We start from the raw sequence: 17,935 nt of genomic DNA, 5'->3' as shown, positions 1-17,935 counted from the left end.
TCAAGAGGTACTAGAATAAGTTCTCGTACATAGATGTAAATTGATAGTTGTGGTGAGGGAAAGTTTAACTCCCTTCCCCCTCCCCACCAAAAAAAATCAGGACATATAATTTCAAAAAAACGTATTGGAATATGTTTACATGTACTTAATTTGTTAATAAAATAATAAATTATTAATTTTTTTTAACAATTTGTATCCCTCGCCCCTAATTTAAGAATCAATTTGTGCCTACATATCCCCAATTTCAATTTAAATGTCTATAATATCGTATTACAATACGTAACAATATTTCACTGAAACTAAAACGTTCACCGCTTTTCTCCGATTATGATTTTCTGTACGTTTCGGCCGTTTTGTAATGTATGTCTATTATGCATTATACATGACTGGTAAACACTACACACGCACACACATTTTTATAAAATACAATAATAATATACAATACTTTATAGTGACGTAGTAGCGTCATACTTTATTGTCATGGATAGAGGCATGTGTGAACGGCAGTGTGGTGTATATAAAATTGAACGTGCTGCGTCGTCGTTTCCTTCATACTGTTTGGCGTGTACAGGGACACAATCGCGTCCAAGGATTATTATTATTGAATATCTGTGAGTGTGTGTGCGTGTGTGTATGATGCGGTTACTTACAACAATAAACAAAATAAAACGAAGACCTATTCTAAGGACACGCGTATGCGTTTCAAAGAGAGCATAGTGCCGCCGTCCGCCACCGGTCGCCGAGATTGTTCAACCCGACTACGACGACGATGGGCCGCGTGAAATCGGTTTCCTCGTTCCGGACGGAATGTCGTATTATTACCGTGATGTTTACATTACAATATATTATTATATCGTATATTTTGATAGTTGTGGCGGGGGTCCTTTTACCTGCAGGATGTTCGGGTGATTCGTTGGGTTTTTTCGTCATTCCATTGTTTCGTGCAACGAAATTTTTCACACTAATATTAAAAACCAACCGTCAAATGGTATTTAGATAAATTACGTGTACGTACACAGACATAATGGGCAGTGTACGGTGAGTGTGTTGAAAACGTCGTTTATTTGTTGTACCTAAATCTAGTATCGGTCGCATGTAAATTCCATTAAATTACAGATAGTCGAGTAAGGGTTGGATTTACTGCAACATGTGAACTCCGCTGGTATTATAAATTAATGTAAATTCTACTGATATTAATAAAATAAAATCAAAATTTGTACGCACAATTAAATGTTGGGAAAATGTAATATTACGCTTTGTTCGCATTATCAAAACAGAATAATATTATAACTGCACAATATTAAATTAATAATATATTTTAAATTGAAGTTTTGTCCTGTAACCGCTTATAATTATACATTCCAACCGATATTTTCAATATCACCGTGAAGTCGCTATTACTTGAATAGTTGAATGAATTATTTATCAATTTTAAAATAGTAATTAACAATGATTAATTATAACAATACTATTTTAACCAGGCACGGTATTCAAAGTTTTACATTGATAATAAAAAGATGTGTCTTGATATTATATATGGTTTTAATATTAATTTAAAATTCCGTGTTACAATTGATTACGCCTACATGTTGTATTAGTTCACATTTTAGTACTATTCGCTTTTTTATTTTAATTTTTCTTTAACCAATATTGTGTTAAAACGTGCCGACCTTTAAAAATGCCTATTGTCTTTTCAAGATACATCGTTTGGTATACCTATTTGGCATATATATATCATTATAACAGGTATAATGGTGTTATAATGTCGTATTTGATTTGATGACCTTTTTTTTGTGAGTAAAATTACGTCGAAATAATTGTTTTTCATTAGCTACTACATTATAGAGACATTTATTCGCGATTAATTAGGCATAAATGCCAATCTAACTGCGATTTTCGAACGATATTAACGATAAAAAGTTGTTACCTACATCGAAGACGCCTTAATCGAATTTCGAAATACTATAGTTATATACTATATCGCATGATTCGCGATATTGCAATAATACGAGGTCACAATAATATATATATATATATATATAATTATTTACGTCTGTATAGTCAATAATAATAAACAACAACAATGATAATAATACGTCATAATAAACTGAGATATCGTAAATTTGTCGTCTGTCGTATTATATTACCCATATATTATTATAATCATTGTTTTTTTCAAAATGTATTATTATACCACCCACTATTACGATATCGATTGCGTTGAATAATTATCGAAAAACAATTTCGTAGACAGCATACTTTGTAATGGGCAACTTAAACCTTGTTATATTGGATGTATTATTAGTGTTATATATTTTCACGACGTTCAGCCGCGTCTTCGTGCGTCCATCGAACTTTTCGTGACAGTTTTGATGTTTTTGCAGGATGTCACGTAAGAATAAATACTATACGATGTACGTTGCTATGTGTATTCACTGTATATGTAATATAATATGTATACAGTACACTATACATACAATATATTATGATCATTACGAGTAATAAGACATGTATAAAATAGACTTCCTTGTCAACAGTACCGTAAATATATTCTTTGTTTACGGTGTGTCTGTATAACGTAGATACATAATATCTCACAAAGAAACGGAAAAATATATACTAAAATATTAATGGTTATAATTTGATAATTTTTCGTTAGCCAGTTATGAAAAAAAAAAATAATAATAATAAAGATTACAATTTTAATACAATAATTTTTTTTTTTTGCAGTTATAAAAAATAAGAGCCAAGTATGATAATTTTTTTTATATAAATAATATAAAAAAATAATAATTGATTTAGGCAATAATGATTTTTTTTTAAACTAAAAACATTTAAAAATACAACATAAGATAAGAATAATTGATTAAATAAATAGGTAATTAAATACAACACAATAATGTTATTATTTTTTACTTATTTTATTTCCTCTTTGTTATAGCATCTAAGGTCATCACTTAAAAATTGTTTTTATAACTTATTTAGAATAAACGCACTCAAATTAAAATATTAAATTGTATAATTTAGTTTTCTTTGAGAAATTGTTTATATACATTATGTTCCGATTAAAGATCTTATGCAACGCTTCTTCTGTCTTTTATTTTTTATACCTTCATATTTTTGGTATTAAGATATTCTTAACAATATAATCCACTGCACATGATTCACATATGGGTGGGTCACTTTTAGCCATGAGATAATATTGTGTGTTGTGAATGCGAGTTATAATAGTTAAGTCTATCCATTTTAGATCTGGACAGTAGTTTATTCCATATTTGAATATTCTTTTATACTGTTTTTAGTACAATGTTTTTGTCATTTGAGATTTGATGCTTGTTGTAATATTAATAATAAACAATATAGAGTGATAAGTGGCCTAACCTCCACAAGACACTTCCTCGATAATACATACAAATCTCAAACATTTAAAATCATGTCCTATAGATATATTTAATATGTTCAAAAAATCAGATTTTAAATAATTGCATTATTGAATAAAAAAGTGGTTGAGCGTGTTCGATTAATCAATCTGTATGTTATATATTTTTCTCGTGTATATATTATATTGGAATACGAAGTGTAATGTAATAGTTTATACGAATATGATGATTGGAAATTTCCGACAATCGGATGAATCACTCAATCACATTGATGTAGTGAGAAGGTTGCGTATACAATATGTCATTGTATGTATACTATTCTCGCAGTAGCCCGTGGTTCTAACGAGGTCGTATTCATTGCGATTCGGTAAACTGATAATAACTATAACAGTATCATATGTTATTATATTATTACGCTTACGCTATTTGATGTCCGAGTAATAAAAAAATCATCGATCCTTCGTTTCTGCGGGTGACCCTGAAACACACAAACCTGGCGAATGTTCTTTCCGCAATAACTGTTGATCATCGTAAATGTATAAATTAATAATACGTAATATTATTATAATATAAAATAAGAGTCATGTGGTTTTTATGACAAATTCCCTGCCCATTAGTTTTTGTTTTTTCCTACCGGTATTTCTTTTTTTTTTTTTTTTGTGCACCAATCAATAGTGATACATGGGGTTGTTTGATGACCGGTCTACCACTTAAAGTATAACGCTAATGCGTTATGGTCACCTTTAGAGTTCGTTTATTTTTCACGTCTCGAGGTCAATTTAAATGTTACAATTTATTATTGCAGTGCGCTGTCCAAAAGTCAACGCTTATTTTGTATTATGTATAAAAGCTATTTACTGAATTAAAAATTAATTATAAATCAGATAAACAAAATAATATTATTATAAAAAATGTTAAAATATGAAAAATTGCTTTAAACAATTTATTGTCTCATAGGTAATAAAAAAAAAATACAATTTAAAATTATTGAAATTCGTGTTGTATATTATGGCACCTACCTGAAAAATGTATAGGTATATATATAGAAATTAATAAACATATATAGCTGAAACAAAATGAAAACCCAATTAATACGAGTCTGGACGAATGTATAATGAAAAGTTCGTAACATTCAGTTGCTTTTTGATTAATATGAAATCGGTGAATGTTCGAAATTTGCTGGTTAAATTTTAGTAAAAATAAATATAATAATATATTATTATACCCATCGCACAGCAGGAATATGTTAAAGTCTCCGTCTCAAATTTGCCTATAATACATACAAAATAAAATTTGGCAAGACTGATTTAACTGCGTTCAAATCGCTTTTTATTGTATCATACGATCGATGTTGATGACAATACTACTATAGTCCGATTAGTTCGTGCAAATATTATTAAAAACAATTAACATAATAATTATAATTTAATATTTTACGAATGTCCCACTTAATTAAAGTTATCTTATGATATTTAAATTTTATAATGCGTTTTAAAAATATTTATAGAATAATTATTTATTTTTTTGTGTTTCAAAGTGCAATTATACGGTTTTTATCTTGCAATTGCAGTAACGTATTTAAAAACTGATTAGATTTAATATAATTATCAACTATAATATTTCATTATGCAAGTGTTCACATATTTTGAATGCAATCAAAACCTGCAATATTTAAAATAGATTAACGCATCTTGTTCATTTTAATATCACATAGCAGGTGCTGTGAATATTTTATTAAAATTAAAAACTGCAGAAGGCTATTAATAGGTGTCATTTATTCTACATTTCACGTTCTCGCAAAAAAACCATACCTATTCTTGTCTCTTATATAGTATATATATATAAGCATTTCGGTAATATATCGTGTAGTTTTAAAAACTTGATTCATAATGAAAAAAAATGTCACATGGTGCTTTTGGGTGATAATTGAACGCCCACAAATTATATTTTCAATGTAGTTATTATCGTTATTACGGGTTTTGGATTTTGTGACGTAGGTAGATGTATATAGATGTGTTTAATATATTAATATATATTATATTAAAGTACGTATATCGTAAACCTACGCTCAGCGCACGCGCGTGTGTATTATTTTTTTGTTGTTTTTCGTTTCGACTTCACCATCTCACCGCCGCTAACAAAACGTCTTTCGTTAGTTTTTTTCACGCAGTCTCCACCGCCGACCCGTCGCAATAGTCTGTATGATTCCGTCTACTTTTTGTGATCGCCCACGAAACCCTTACCTTGTGCCTTTGTTGACATCAGGCACTGCGATGTTGCTGATGATATACTCGAGAGTTTTCAAAAGGGACTTATAATGGTAAGATGCACGATTTACCGATTGCATAAATGGCATAATAGCTTTTTATTAATAGATATAACAATATATGATTTAATTATTGAAATATTAAGTAAATTATAATAATAAAATAATGTACATTAATTGTGAATTCAAAGCGCGTAACCCACAATCCCCTATCAATATTCAATTTTATGTATAAAATGTAAAATATAATTTATTTAACCATCGTCGATTTCTTATTGCATGTCGTCACGCGTGGATTATGTTTAAGTATGCTAACATATGATTTCAAATCGACAAATCTTAAAATTCCAAAACTAGATTTCAGATTTATCTAACCGCTGCAATGAAAATTATGGATTCAGTTTTAAAATACTTATTTTAATTGATTGTATATTTTATTATTTCAATAGTATTTTTCTACTAAACATTTTACATTTTATTATCCAGTGAGCCATATCCCCCCCTCAGTGGTGTACACAGGATTTTACAATGCCCCCCCCCCCCGGGCTTGAGAATAAATAATTAATCAGTTGTCACAGGCTTTTTGGCTTGAAAAATAAAATATTTGCTTTTTATTTCTTAATTAAATTAAGTATAAACACTATAAAATAAACAAAAAAATATACGAAAACAAAATAAAAGCTCGTTAGTCCCCCCCTCCTGTTCATTATCATGTGGAATGTGGATTATTCGAAATCAGGATTTTCGAAACTCATATTGATTTTTAATAAAAACTAAGTCATAGTTAAAAATGTATTTTTATACATTTTATCTAGTTGTTTTATAATTTACCGCGGTTATATCGATGCAATATTATTAGGATAAAAATTATTTTCGCAAACCATAACAATAACAAAAAACATTTCCCAAATCTTTATCGAGGCCAAGAAATAATATTTTATACGCATGATAATATTACTACGAAGTAGTAGTAAGTATTATATAATATTATAACATCTGAATAATGGTCGAAAATCTACGAAATTTAAAAACGTTTTCAAATAAATGTCGAAATACATATGCGTTACTCAGTCGCTATTACAGCTTTTGGTTATAAAATATTTTATCTGCGTGTTATAATATAATATTAGACATTTATCTTTTGTACGGCAGTATAGGTAGTACTGCAACAAGATCCGTTCGTTCCACTCCGCGCGACCGTCCACTTTTATTTAAACCCCTTTATCTTCTTCTCATAATCCGTAAACGATATGTCAACACAGCGTATATATCGTAATATCATACAATACACACTGTACCTACCCACGGTTTCCGTTATTTATTCCGTATAATATAATTATTATTATTATTACACGGTGAACCATATACAATACCATATTCTGTTATATATATCTACACTAAAATATCAAACAGTGCAGGGCGTGTGTCATCGTCGCAAACACCACAACAAAATAAAATAATGTGGAACAAAACAACGCGTTTAACCTGCAATATAATATGTCGCTGCTGCAGGTGACGACAATAACCAGCCACCATCAGTATTGCAGACATTTCGTCATATTTTTGTGATTTCGTCGTACGCTATAATGTGTAATCAGTGTGATTATTGCGCGCGCAGGTTGATAATTGCAAAAAATTAAAATCGTGGGATGCCGTTTTAATAATATTATTACAACGAGCATAAATATAATATGATGACAATACATTTTAATGCCGAAAACGATAACGACTATCGCAGTTATGTTATGATTAATAATTTTTGACTGCAGTCGTCGAAGAGTGGGAAAATGATTTTTGTCTCACGAACCACAGTCGTTGCCGATACATAATTATATTAGTAAATAATATTGTTATATATATATATTACGTATACGGACGGAAGCGTACTTAATAAGCGCCTTCGAAATCGCTTATAATTTCGACAAGTTTCGTTGAACCGTTTTTCAATTAGTGATGATTTGTGTTGTTTATCAATTATCATACATGTGTATTATGTGTGTGTGAGTTTACCGCTATGATTCATAAATAATCCTAATAGTCGTGTATATAATTACGTGCTACAGTTTTAATCTGTTTTATTGATTTATTCGATGATTAAAAATATAATTGAATTTTTTTAAATCTATCTTATACATTGTATTTTTCGATCTTTTGTCCGGTCATTTTTGCTTGGAATCTTTTTTCGCGGAATTTTTATTTCTTTACATCTCAACATTTTTATACGTTTCGTAAGTAAAATTACAAAAATATTTTTTAATGGATATATTTGTATCTGTATTTAAGTACAATTTTAAAAATATTTTTCACAAGACTTATCTTTTTAACGTATATTATAGTTTAAATACACTCATACTTAATAATAATATAAATGTGAATGTAACTTAGTTTGTTTATTAAATTTTCACAGTTAAACAGCATAATTCGAACAGAATTGTGATTATTGTGAATATATATATTTTATACATAAGTAACACGAAATATTTAATTATTAATAAAATATTTAAAAACAATCATTTACCTAAAATATGCGAGAGTTTATAAAAATAAATAATATGGTTTTTTTTTTTATTCAGGTAGTTATTTTATTTTTATGTTAATTTTACGGGAAAAACCTTTTACATATAATAAAATAATAATCTAGAACAAACAAAATAAAAATATAAATACATAGTATAGATTAAATTGGTACTAAAACATAATAAAATGAACATTTATAAACAATTAAATAGGTATCTGTTTGAATAATATACAAAGCTTTCATTCTAAAAGATTCGCGCGACATGTTATGAAACGTAATAGCTCGTTTTCAATCAGAATGAATAAATCTATATTCAAAAAAATGATGTACCTATTTACATATAAGTTTAATGGCTACTTATAATAATTATATACGGTGAAGCGTTGCCTTTCTTATATTTCATTGGACACTCTTTATTCTTACAAAATTATGGTCAAAAACTTTAAAAAAAATATATTATACGTAACTACTGTTTAGGCTTTAGGGTGAGTGAAAATTGAATTTTTAAATTTCAATCTAAAATCATATCTATAATTCTGATTATAATATTCATAACAAACAAGTAATAGATATCTTAAAGTTATAAAAATTCTTTTATATATTTATAAATTATATACAGTGAATAGAATGCTATACTATGTATTGGTACATATATGTATACTATAGAAATTCTAGAACATTGAAATGTTATATTTATATAGGTAATATATAATGTTGCTAACTTTTTTTCAATATTTATAAACATGTCGTGTGTCAGTCATATTTAATTAAAAATATAATTTTTTCCTTATTTCTGTGTAAATAAAATATGATATACATTATATATTATATCGATATGGTAAATGCGTTTTAAATCAATAATTACCATCAATAGTGCTGTTAATATTTTGATTTTTGAATAGGTAAGCATATAGTTCAAAAAACCGTGATATCAGTATAAATGTGTATCGAATCGTGGTTTTATTTTTTATTTTTTCAAAGTGTTGTCATCTCAGCATTCTTGTTCTTATAAAACATAATTTTATAAATTACCTAGTACATAATATTCAATAAATAACGAATATCGTATTGAGTTAAAATTTTTTTATTTAATTTTTCGCTTTATTAAAAAATGTACGTTTTATTTTATTTTAATTTCAATTTAATAAATCAACTATAAATATTATATCGTCTTTGTGGTAGACATGCAAATACGCGCCGTAATTAGGGGTGGATCTAGGCCATTCCTAGGAGAGAGGTGGCTAGATACAAAATATGTACATTTCCTTAAGTAATTTAAAGATTAAAGTAAATTAAATAACTATCGTATAGAGCTATAGAAGATGATACGCATATAAAATATTTAAAGCACTGTAAATAAGAAGGTATATTTAACCTAACCATCAAGCGACATAAAATATACAAATACAATTTCAGGCTCCGTTGTCCCCCCTCTAATACATATTCACCCCGGACGTAATTATAGTTTCTGCGCAGAACATCTATAACAGAACCGTATACGTATAGTCGTAGTATAATTATTATAAAATCGAGCTTATTTGAGCTATCGAAGTTTAATTATTCATCTACAGCCTCGCGATTTCACGTGCGTTCTAATATCTGAACACATTATATTACATAGGGTGAGGGTCGTAAGTATTTTATTTTGGGCTCTCAACAGGTAATATTACTTTCACTCAAAAAAAAAAAGTCCCCTACACCAACACAATATAATATAATAATATTAAACAACGCATACATGAATACCTACGAGTACTTACCTTAATTTATGTCTACTATATTTATTCAGCAGGTATGCATTATTTACCGTATACAATTTACTGTGATGTATACACACGCGAACCATCCGCACAATCCCTTCCTTTATAACAATACGACGGGCATATCGTATTATCACGTTGTACGATACACAATGAGATTATGAATTATAAGGAAAACAACTTGCCACGACGTTGTGGCTGAGGTTGTGTTTTTTTTTTTTTTTCGAAGGGTTCGCTATGTCACATTAGATAATAGTGTAATATGTATACAGACTGATATGTAAGTATCGTATGAAATGTATACGAGGGTACAGAGGTGTTATATACAGGAGGGTGCCCACAAGCGTGCGAAAACCTTGATGGCAGGGGAGAAGGATGTAGTTTTTTGTAGCGCAAATATAATCCGTCGTCAGTATTATAATTGTATTTCCAGAGATAATTTTAATAAATTAACAGTCATGATTCAAAATATAAAAATATCTAATACTTGAAAGTTATATAATATGTACTTATACTAATCATGTATTTTCAGAAAAAATGTGGCCTGTTGTAAGAGTTAAAAATTCAGCTGCCCCTACTACCTCTACTGTTTACACGCCTACAGGGGTGCCGCGTGTCAGTATTTTTATGATACATTATATACAGTATTATGCTGATAATATTGTAGCAACCGAAATACCAATCTTTAGAATCAAAACTGTAGTAAAAGAACAATATGATGAATGTGATCAACTATTGAGTGTGTGTGTATAAATAATATAGTTAACAGCTACAAAGATAGGTTAGGACATTTAGTACGATGTTAGACAAGACGCGTACGCCTATTATATGACTATAGTTTGTGAATTTATATAAAAAATGAATTATTTTTATCTTATTACAAAATATAGTTTCTTTAATAGAATATAAATTTTGAATTGAATACAAATGAATTCAATTTTAAATTTTAATGGTTTTTTGGGATTTTTTACCTACACTTTGTTGATATTTTTTAATATTTTTAATAATTTCTGTTAATTGGAAATTTTTACGTAACATTCTATGTATTATTTTTTCTTTTCGTCTTATAATTTATATCTTATACGATCTATATACACGACGTACGTCGTACTTAATTAATAATAGTTTACACTTGCAAGTGTAAATTAGAGATTTGTATACTTTTTAAATAATTATGAATCATTTATATAGTATATTTTATACTGATTTTTTTGAGATTTCAATACATCTATTATAATTTTTTTTAGTACATTATTTGAATTTATAAATTAATTTTTTAAGGTTACTTAATGTATTCAATTCACAGTATTATGTGAGATATAATATATATGAATATACGGTGTTGGGCATCATCTTTAGGGGCAGTAAAACTATAGGGGGCGCAAAAACAATACAGGTAATCATTTATTAGTGAATTAATCTATTGTAAGCTTATTATAACACAGCTATTATATTATACTATAATAAATAAATAATATTGTACAAAACTACAAAAGACTGCACACCACACTAATAACAGTAATAACCGATAACTATATAAGCATTTATTTGACATATACGAGTCTATTAAGGTTTAATCGTCGTCCAAAAAACAAAACGGTAATAAATTGAGGGCACCACGTTTATGTTTATTTATACCGTATTGCTCGGGGGGCGATGTGCATATACGGAATGGATTATTGATACTTCTATTTCAGTAAATATATTTTACAGTATATGTTATAGTACGGAGGTCTTCAACTGGTCTTAAGTCTATTGTGATGATTTGCCTTTTGCCATATTTTAATTTTTAGGTATTTGTGAACAATTTGTTTATAGATTTAAAACACTTATTCTCGAACGTGTCGTTTTCGGGATTTTCAATTTCACCTTTATAAATATTTTTGTACACTGCCGTTAATGAACTTGTTTAAATTATATATTATACAAACAAGTGACTATAAAAACTTATCTCACATAACAGATAGTATTTTTAATGCACGTTATGCACTTGATACAAACATCAATATGTATTCAAAGGATTACATTTACTGCAACGGGGCTGGGCTTTACGCTAGCCTCTATTAGTCCCTGTAAATGTCTGTCAATACATTTTGAGCAGATAATCGTATAACACTCAAACACTCAAGATGTAGTGTGATGTATTGAATGACACATACAATAAGTTATCTATACAATATAATATTGTTATATTATATGTCAATAAAAAAAAATGCTTTTTGTCGGTACGACTCATACTTGTTTGATAAGAAATGCCATAATTACATCATATACAGAATATAGGTATTATATAGGTTTGTCTAAATTTACTCAAATATTGTTTTGTACAGTTATTAAGTCAATAATAATAGGTATAGGCACTTAGAACTAACTTTATAAAGATATTTTATGTGTATAATAATATTATTTTATAATATAATATTTTGTTGCCGGTAAAAGTTATTCGCGCATAGCCATTTTGCATTCGGTAATAGTTACAAAATAAAAAGGAGTAAAAGCCATTTTTCTTGGTTGTAAATAAGATAGTATAATATAATATAAAATATAAGTAAGTACTAGGTGATACGACTGATACAAAAATCACTACATACGTAAACACGATGAGATGCTGATTTTTGAAATTAAAAAAAAAACTTTACACCCCTTTCCCAACCCATCAAGTAAAATTTCAAAGATATCCTTCTCGTTTAATAGTTGATTTATGAAGAAATATAATACTTAGTTATAACTAGTCCTCAACAAATAATAACATATAAAATATTTTAAGTATTTACGGTTTAACACTTTTCAATATCACAAGTATTTAAATTATCAAGATTTATGTGATGGTGCAACGATAAACAAAATAAATTACGTTAGTTTATTTCGTCTTGTACTCATGTGTCGATTCAAAATTGATGTCTATAATTCGTCTAGAAAACGAAAATAAGGGTAATGCGATGTGACGACAGTTATTCGGGTATAGCCATTTAAGGCAATTATGCAAAAAATATGCATTATACTAGTAAATAGTCGGAAACATAAAATAACAACTCTCGATATTTTTATATATCATATAATGAATAGGGATTACACATAACATAAAACACCACTGTACAACGTGATCTTCACCGTTGTTAATCTGTTTTTATTGTGTTTGCGATCGTTGTACACATATAAAGCACTTCTTCTACAATTCTACATAAAATATATAATACAATCGATAAATTGTCCAAAATGTCAAAATATTATAAATGTGCGCATCAAATTGGTGGTAAAAATATGATTAATGAACTAATTGCATGATGTATATGTATTGCAGGTGTACCTAAATCATAGGTTTTTCACGGACAAAATAGGTTTTTCGATTTCGGAACAGAAAAACTAAGACGTGCTAACAGACGTTGATGAGTATGTATGACACATTTAGAACCCCGTTATGAGCTTTTTAAAATGTACAGACAATTTATAATTTTTAATTGCTCATAACTCACTTTAAAATTAAAATATAAAAAAAAAAATCTATAGAAAACTTCACTAGATAATATTAATACTTTTAAATTTGATAATAGGCCAATTAACACTAATTAATCATAACGGGGTTATACATATTATTTAGAACGCATAATTTGCCATATTAAATTATGCGTTTCTTAAATGGAGACAACGCATGCGGCCAACGTCCGTTTAAATTTGTTTAATTATATTCTCAAACGTTGCACTGAAGATATTTAACATTATATTTGTATGATTCTAATGTGCGATTTTCGTTTAACTTATTTTCTAGTTTTTAATTTAGTTCGTGCAGTTATATAATATGTATAGTTATGCTGCGGTTGACCTACAAACCAACGTATTTTTTTAAAAAGAATATAAACAATTCCAATATCGAGATTTTCTCTTAGTTGTACATATACACAAACAAATTGAAAGAAAGCCGTGGCTAGAACAAAATATAACCCATTTTTACTATAATACATATAATAACGTTGTAAAAGCGGAATTTAGTCCGGAGTAGAGATTTTTAACCCGAATAAGTGAGAAAACAATTTTTTTGACGTAGTGATTGTATCGTAATAATCATAATATAGATAATTATAAAATTAATGTTTTTTTATATAATTTATAAATTATGTTTTTATTATAACACAAAGTTTTTTTTCTTCTTAGATTCAAATAAGTATTTATCTAATCACTAATGACAATTATATAATATACTATAATATGTAGTTAAAAGTTAATAACGTAATTGAAAATATATTTATAAAAAGTACTAACATTGAATATAATATACAAGGTGATCCATTTAACGTAAGACACTGATTATTTAAGAAAAGACCAATGTTTTTGAGTATATTTGTAATTTTAAATTTAAATCGTTATGAAACAATGGAAAAAAATTATTTTATACCATTTTTTAACATAGTAATTTTTTATGTTTTTCACCCAATTAAATGACAACATACATGTTTTGTAATTATATACGCTGGGAAAAATATTATCCTGAGTAAGTACTTGTATATCGAATTAAAATCAAATTGTTGACAAGTAATTAATTAATTTTATTAAATATTTAAAGATTGGATTAACGGAATAGTAGATTACAATTTAGCGGGATATCCTTGTGCCATTTCACTCTGCTCATCTAAATTTAAATCATAGTAACTCATACTTAACCAAAATTTAATTTGCATATTAGTATTTCAATGTTATAATTGAGTACTTCAAAAACTTTACTGATTTGAAATAAAAAATAAAAAATGCATGTTGATGTCAAACAGTTAAAAATTAAAAAATGATAGTGATAACAAATTTGAAAAACATATATGTAATTTTTTTAATGTTACTTTTCAATGAATTAAAATTATACACTAAACATTTTTTTTTAAATCGCCAATAGTTATTAAAGTATTAACTTTCTTACGTTAAACGAAACACCCGGTATTGTTCTCATTCAATATATATTACAAATTATAATATATACCTACTAGGCATTCAATTTCTGTTGAAGATCATCGACTTTTTCACTATGTGTGGTGTATACTTATTTTGTTTTCGGAAGGCTTTAACTTGAATTTCTATTGTTATTATTTATATTGGCTCTGTTTGGAATATTATAGCTATATGTGTACATAAGCGCTCGTAAATGTATAATGTCCCGACTTAACATGGCAATGTTTTTATTATCTTTTCGAGACGTGCAGTCACCTGCTCACATAAATCTTTTGGTTAATAGTATATTATAAAAACAACTAACAAATCAAGAAGTGAAATATATAATGTGGTATATATACTAATTTAAGAATGGTTTTTATTATTCTTACAATCAAACCGCATATTTTGATCATTTATATTATAAAACAAACACATGAGTTATAAAAATATACCTACTTTGTGGTTATTCTAAGTTTATTAATGGACATCATAACGAGATTAACCTAATGACAGTGACTTTAGACATATAATACACATGACATTTATTAAGTTTTAGTCGTTATAAATAATACGAATATTGTTGAACTATATAGCATATATTCTTATAGGTACTAAGTAATAAATGATAGGTTGTTTCTATGGTTCAAAGAAATCTGTCTTAAAATTGAAAATATTGTCTAATTTTAATCTTTTAAGTTGCTTGATTTTTAAAAAAATTTTAATTTTTTTTTTTACTTATTCGTAATATTGTTCTTAAAATTTTTCATCTGTTACATAATCTTACTAAAATTAGTAATAGTAGTATAGACGCGCGAAATAGCCAGTATATTGTACATAGAAAGATATTAATTTAGGTACTACGTAAGTACGTAACAATAATAATAACAATAAAAAATGTTTTGCGCATTTATAAACAAGAAACAAAAAAATTGTATGTGTTTAGTATAACGTAACAATATTGTTCTCCTTCCGTGATTTTCTCACCGTTCAGCAGAATGACGCATCGCCACGCGGATTAACGCGGTTTTCGTTTTTATAACAATAATAGTTATCTTTCGTATGACTAAAATTGTTATCTCTTATTCGAAAGAAGTACTTAACGGAGTGTACATACTAACTCATTGCAGTCGAATCCGTAGTCGTCACTATTAAACAGGTACCTACGCCGCATTGTTCGCGGAGGCCGTATTATTATTAATTATAAATTGTCGTGTTTGGTAAAATAACATACTATTATATTTTACGAATTTCTTTTTTTCTCTAAATTCTCTAAGTTCATACGTATATAACGTGATTGATTTCTTTTGTTCGATCGAATGCTCGTTTAATTCTAATTTAATTGTCTTTTACATTGTGTTATACATACAAGCCACTCAAACTATCTGAGCTAAACAGCACAAGGTGGATGACATATCTGTTTTCTCGTACGTAATAACATGATACGTGTATAAATGTTACTTTAATTTTAATTCACGAATATATCATTTTATAGTGTATGTGTTTATATTGTAATATATGTATGACTATAACAGTAATGTTATTTTTCACGTGCGCATCTATGATATATTGTGTGTATATAGTTGAAAAATGACCAAAAAAAAAAAGGGTAGGTAATGTTATGAAATATTATGTTCTACATCCAAAAACCAATGTAAAATTCTACGTGCTACTACGAAAGAAAACAATTAATAGTATGTAATTCACGCAAAACTTAATCTTAATAGATATTTTAAAATAATCATCTTGTAAGCTTTTTTATTTTAGATACACTAAAGCTTATATTGATTTATTGAAAAACTGAAAGACGTACTACTGATTTTGTATACGTGTTGCCGTGTAGTTAAGTTCGGTATACCTACTTTACGCATTTTATAAATATTAAAATATTTTAACAGTTTAATTAATTATCATCGAATTTTACAAATATAGGTATATTCACTATATTTTATTTAACTACGTTATATATCTATTAAATTATTTATTTCGCAATATTTTTATTGTCGTAAAATCATCATTTTAGCCGGCCACAAATATCACTAAATAAATAATATATTATTTTATCTACTTATAAGAAATGTCAGAAATACTAGAAATAGTACAAATTACCATCATCGTCCAATAAATTATTAAATATAATATATCAATTAGGTAGATTTTCTCTTATCTTCTGTAAAGAATATGGTATTGATTTTATGATTAATAATGATTTATCGATACACTGCCATATATTATTTGTAATACAAATATAACAATACAATGGGATTTAAATATTATGTACCTATATTTAAAAATTTAATTATTCGTTATTAAATCGGTATTATAGGTGTATAATATTATATACGTGACACAGCTAGTACTCATCATTCAATTAATAATCCGTCATTTATATGTCGATAAGTATATCATGCGAGAATAGCTGTAGCAATAAAGTTTATTATTAAATTCAATAATTTATTGAGGTGGTTATTCTCCATCTTTATGTAACACAGGCATTTATTTAGATACATTTATTCTCAATATAGGTACTAATTATTTCATATAAAAACAATAAAAATTCTGAAGTTTTAATTTTGTCATCAAATCTACTGAAATCGATTTTCAGTCATTTTTTAATTTTTCTCCCTAAGTCTAGAAAAACATTAAAGACATGTTATACAGACTCGAGAAACAAAATCACACGGAACAGTATGGTATAACTATATACAATGCGACTCAAATATATTACGAATGAATGAACCAACACTTTAGTTAATGAAAAATATAAACGAGAAATCAAAATTTAAAATTATAAATCGCTCTTTTCCTAACGCTTTGGTTCGATTACTTTATAACCTAAATGTGAGGGTGTAAACCACATTTTTTTCGGTTTCTGGCTCGTTATTTTCTTCAGTAGTAAAATCTGATTCTCTCTCAGACAGTATATTTTTTCAATACATAATTTAAAAAAAATAAAAATAAAATTACATTAAGATTTGGTAAAACCAATTACTTTAAAATTTTTCTGAAATACTATTTTTGTTTAGTTAAGGTCATTCGCTTTAATTTATATATTTAAACCCCTACCCCAAATTTAGGCTTAAGTACACTGTACTGGTTA

At 27.5% G+C, this 17,935-nt stretch overlaps 1 protein-coding gene across 7 annotated transcripts in view; it reads left to right on the top strand.

The window, feature by feature from the left end:
* The window catches only part of LOC113552717 (CTL-like protein 2), a 44,837-nt gene that overhangs the window by 11,046 nt on the left and 15,856 nt on the right, over nt 1–17,935 (top strand). The window contains exons 1-2 of one of the 7 annotated variants that reach the window (XM_026955586.1): nt 5,682–5,700; nt 13,226–13,314. The exons of 1 other annotated variant lie outside the window; for it this stretch is intronic. The gene's annotated coding sequence lies outside the window, so the exon portion shown is untranslated. 5 more of the 7 variants (XM_026955585.1, XM_026955589.1, XM_026955588.1 and 2 more) reach the window with 5 other exon arrangements.

This window comes from Rhopalosiphum maidis, chromosome 2 (genome assembly GCF_003676215.2).
Source record: "Rhopalosiphum maidis isolate BTI-1 chromosome 2, ASM367621v3, whole genome shotgun sequence".
Classification (NCBI taxonomy): Eukaryota; Metazoa; Arthropoda; class Insecta; order Hemiptera; family Aphididae; genus Rhopalosiphum; species Rhopalosiphum maidis.
Note: the sequence above shows the minus strand (reverse complement) of the source record. Positions and strands in the feature narration are given on the sequence as shown.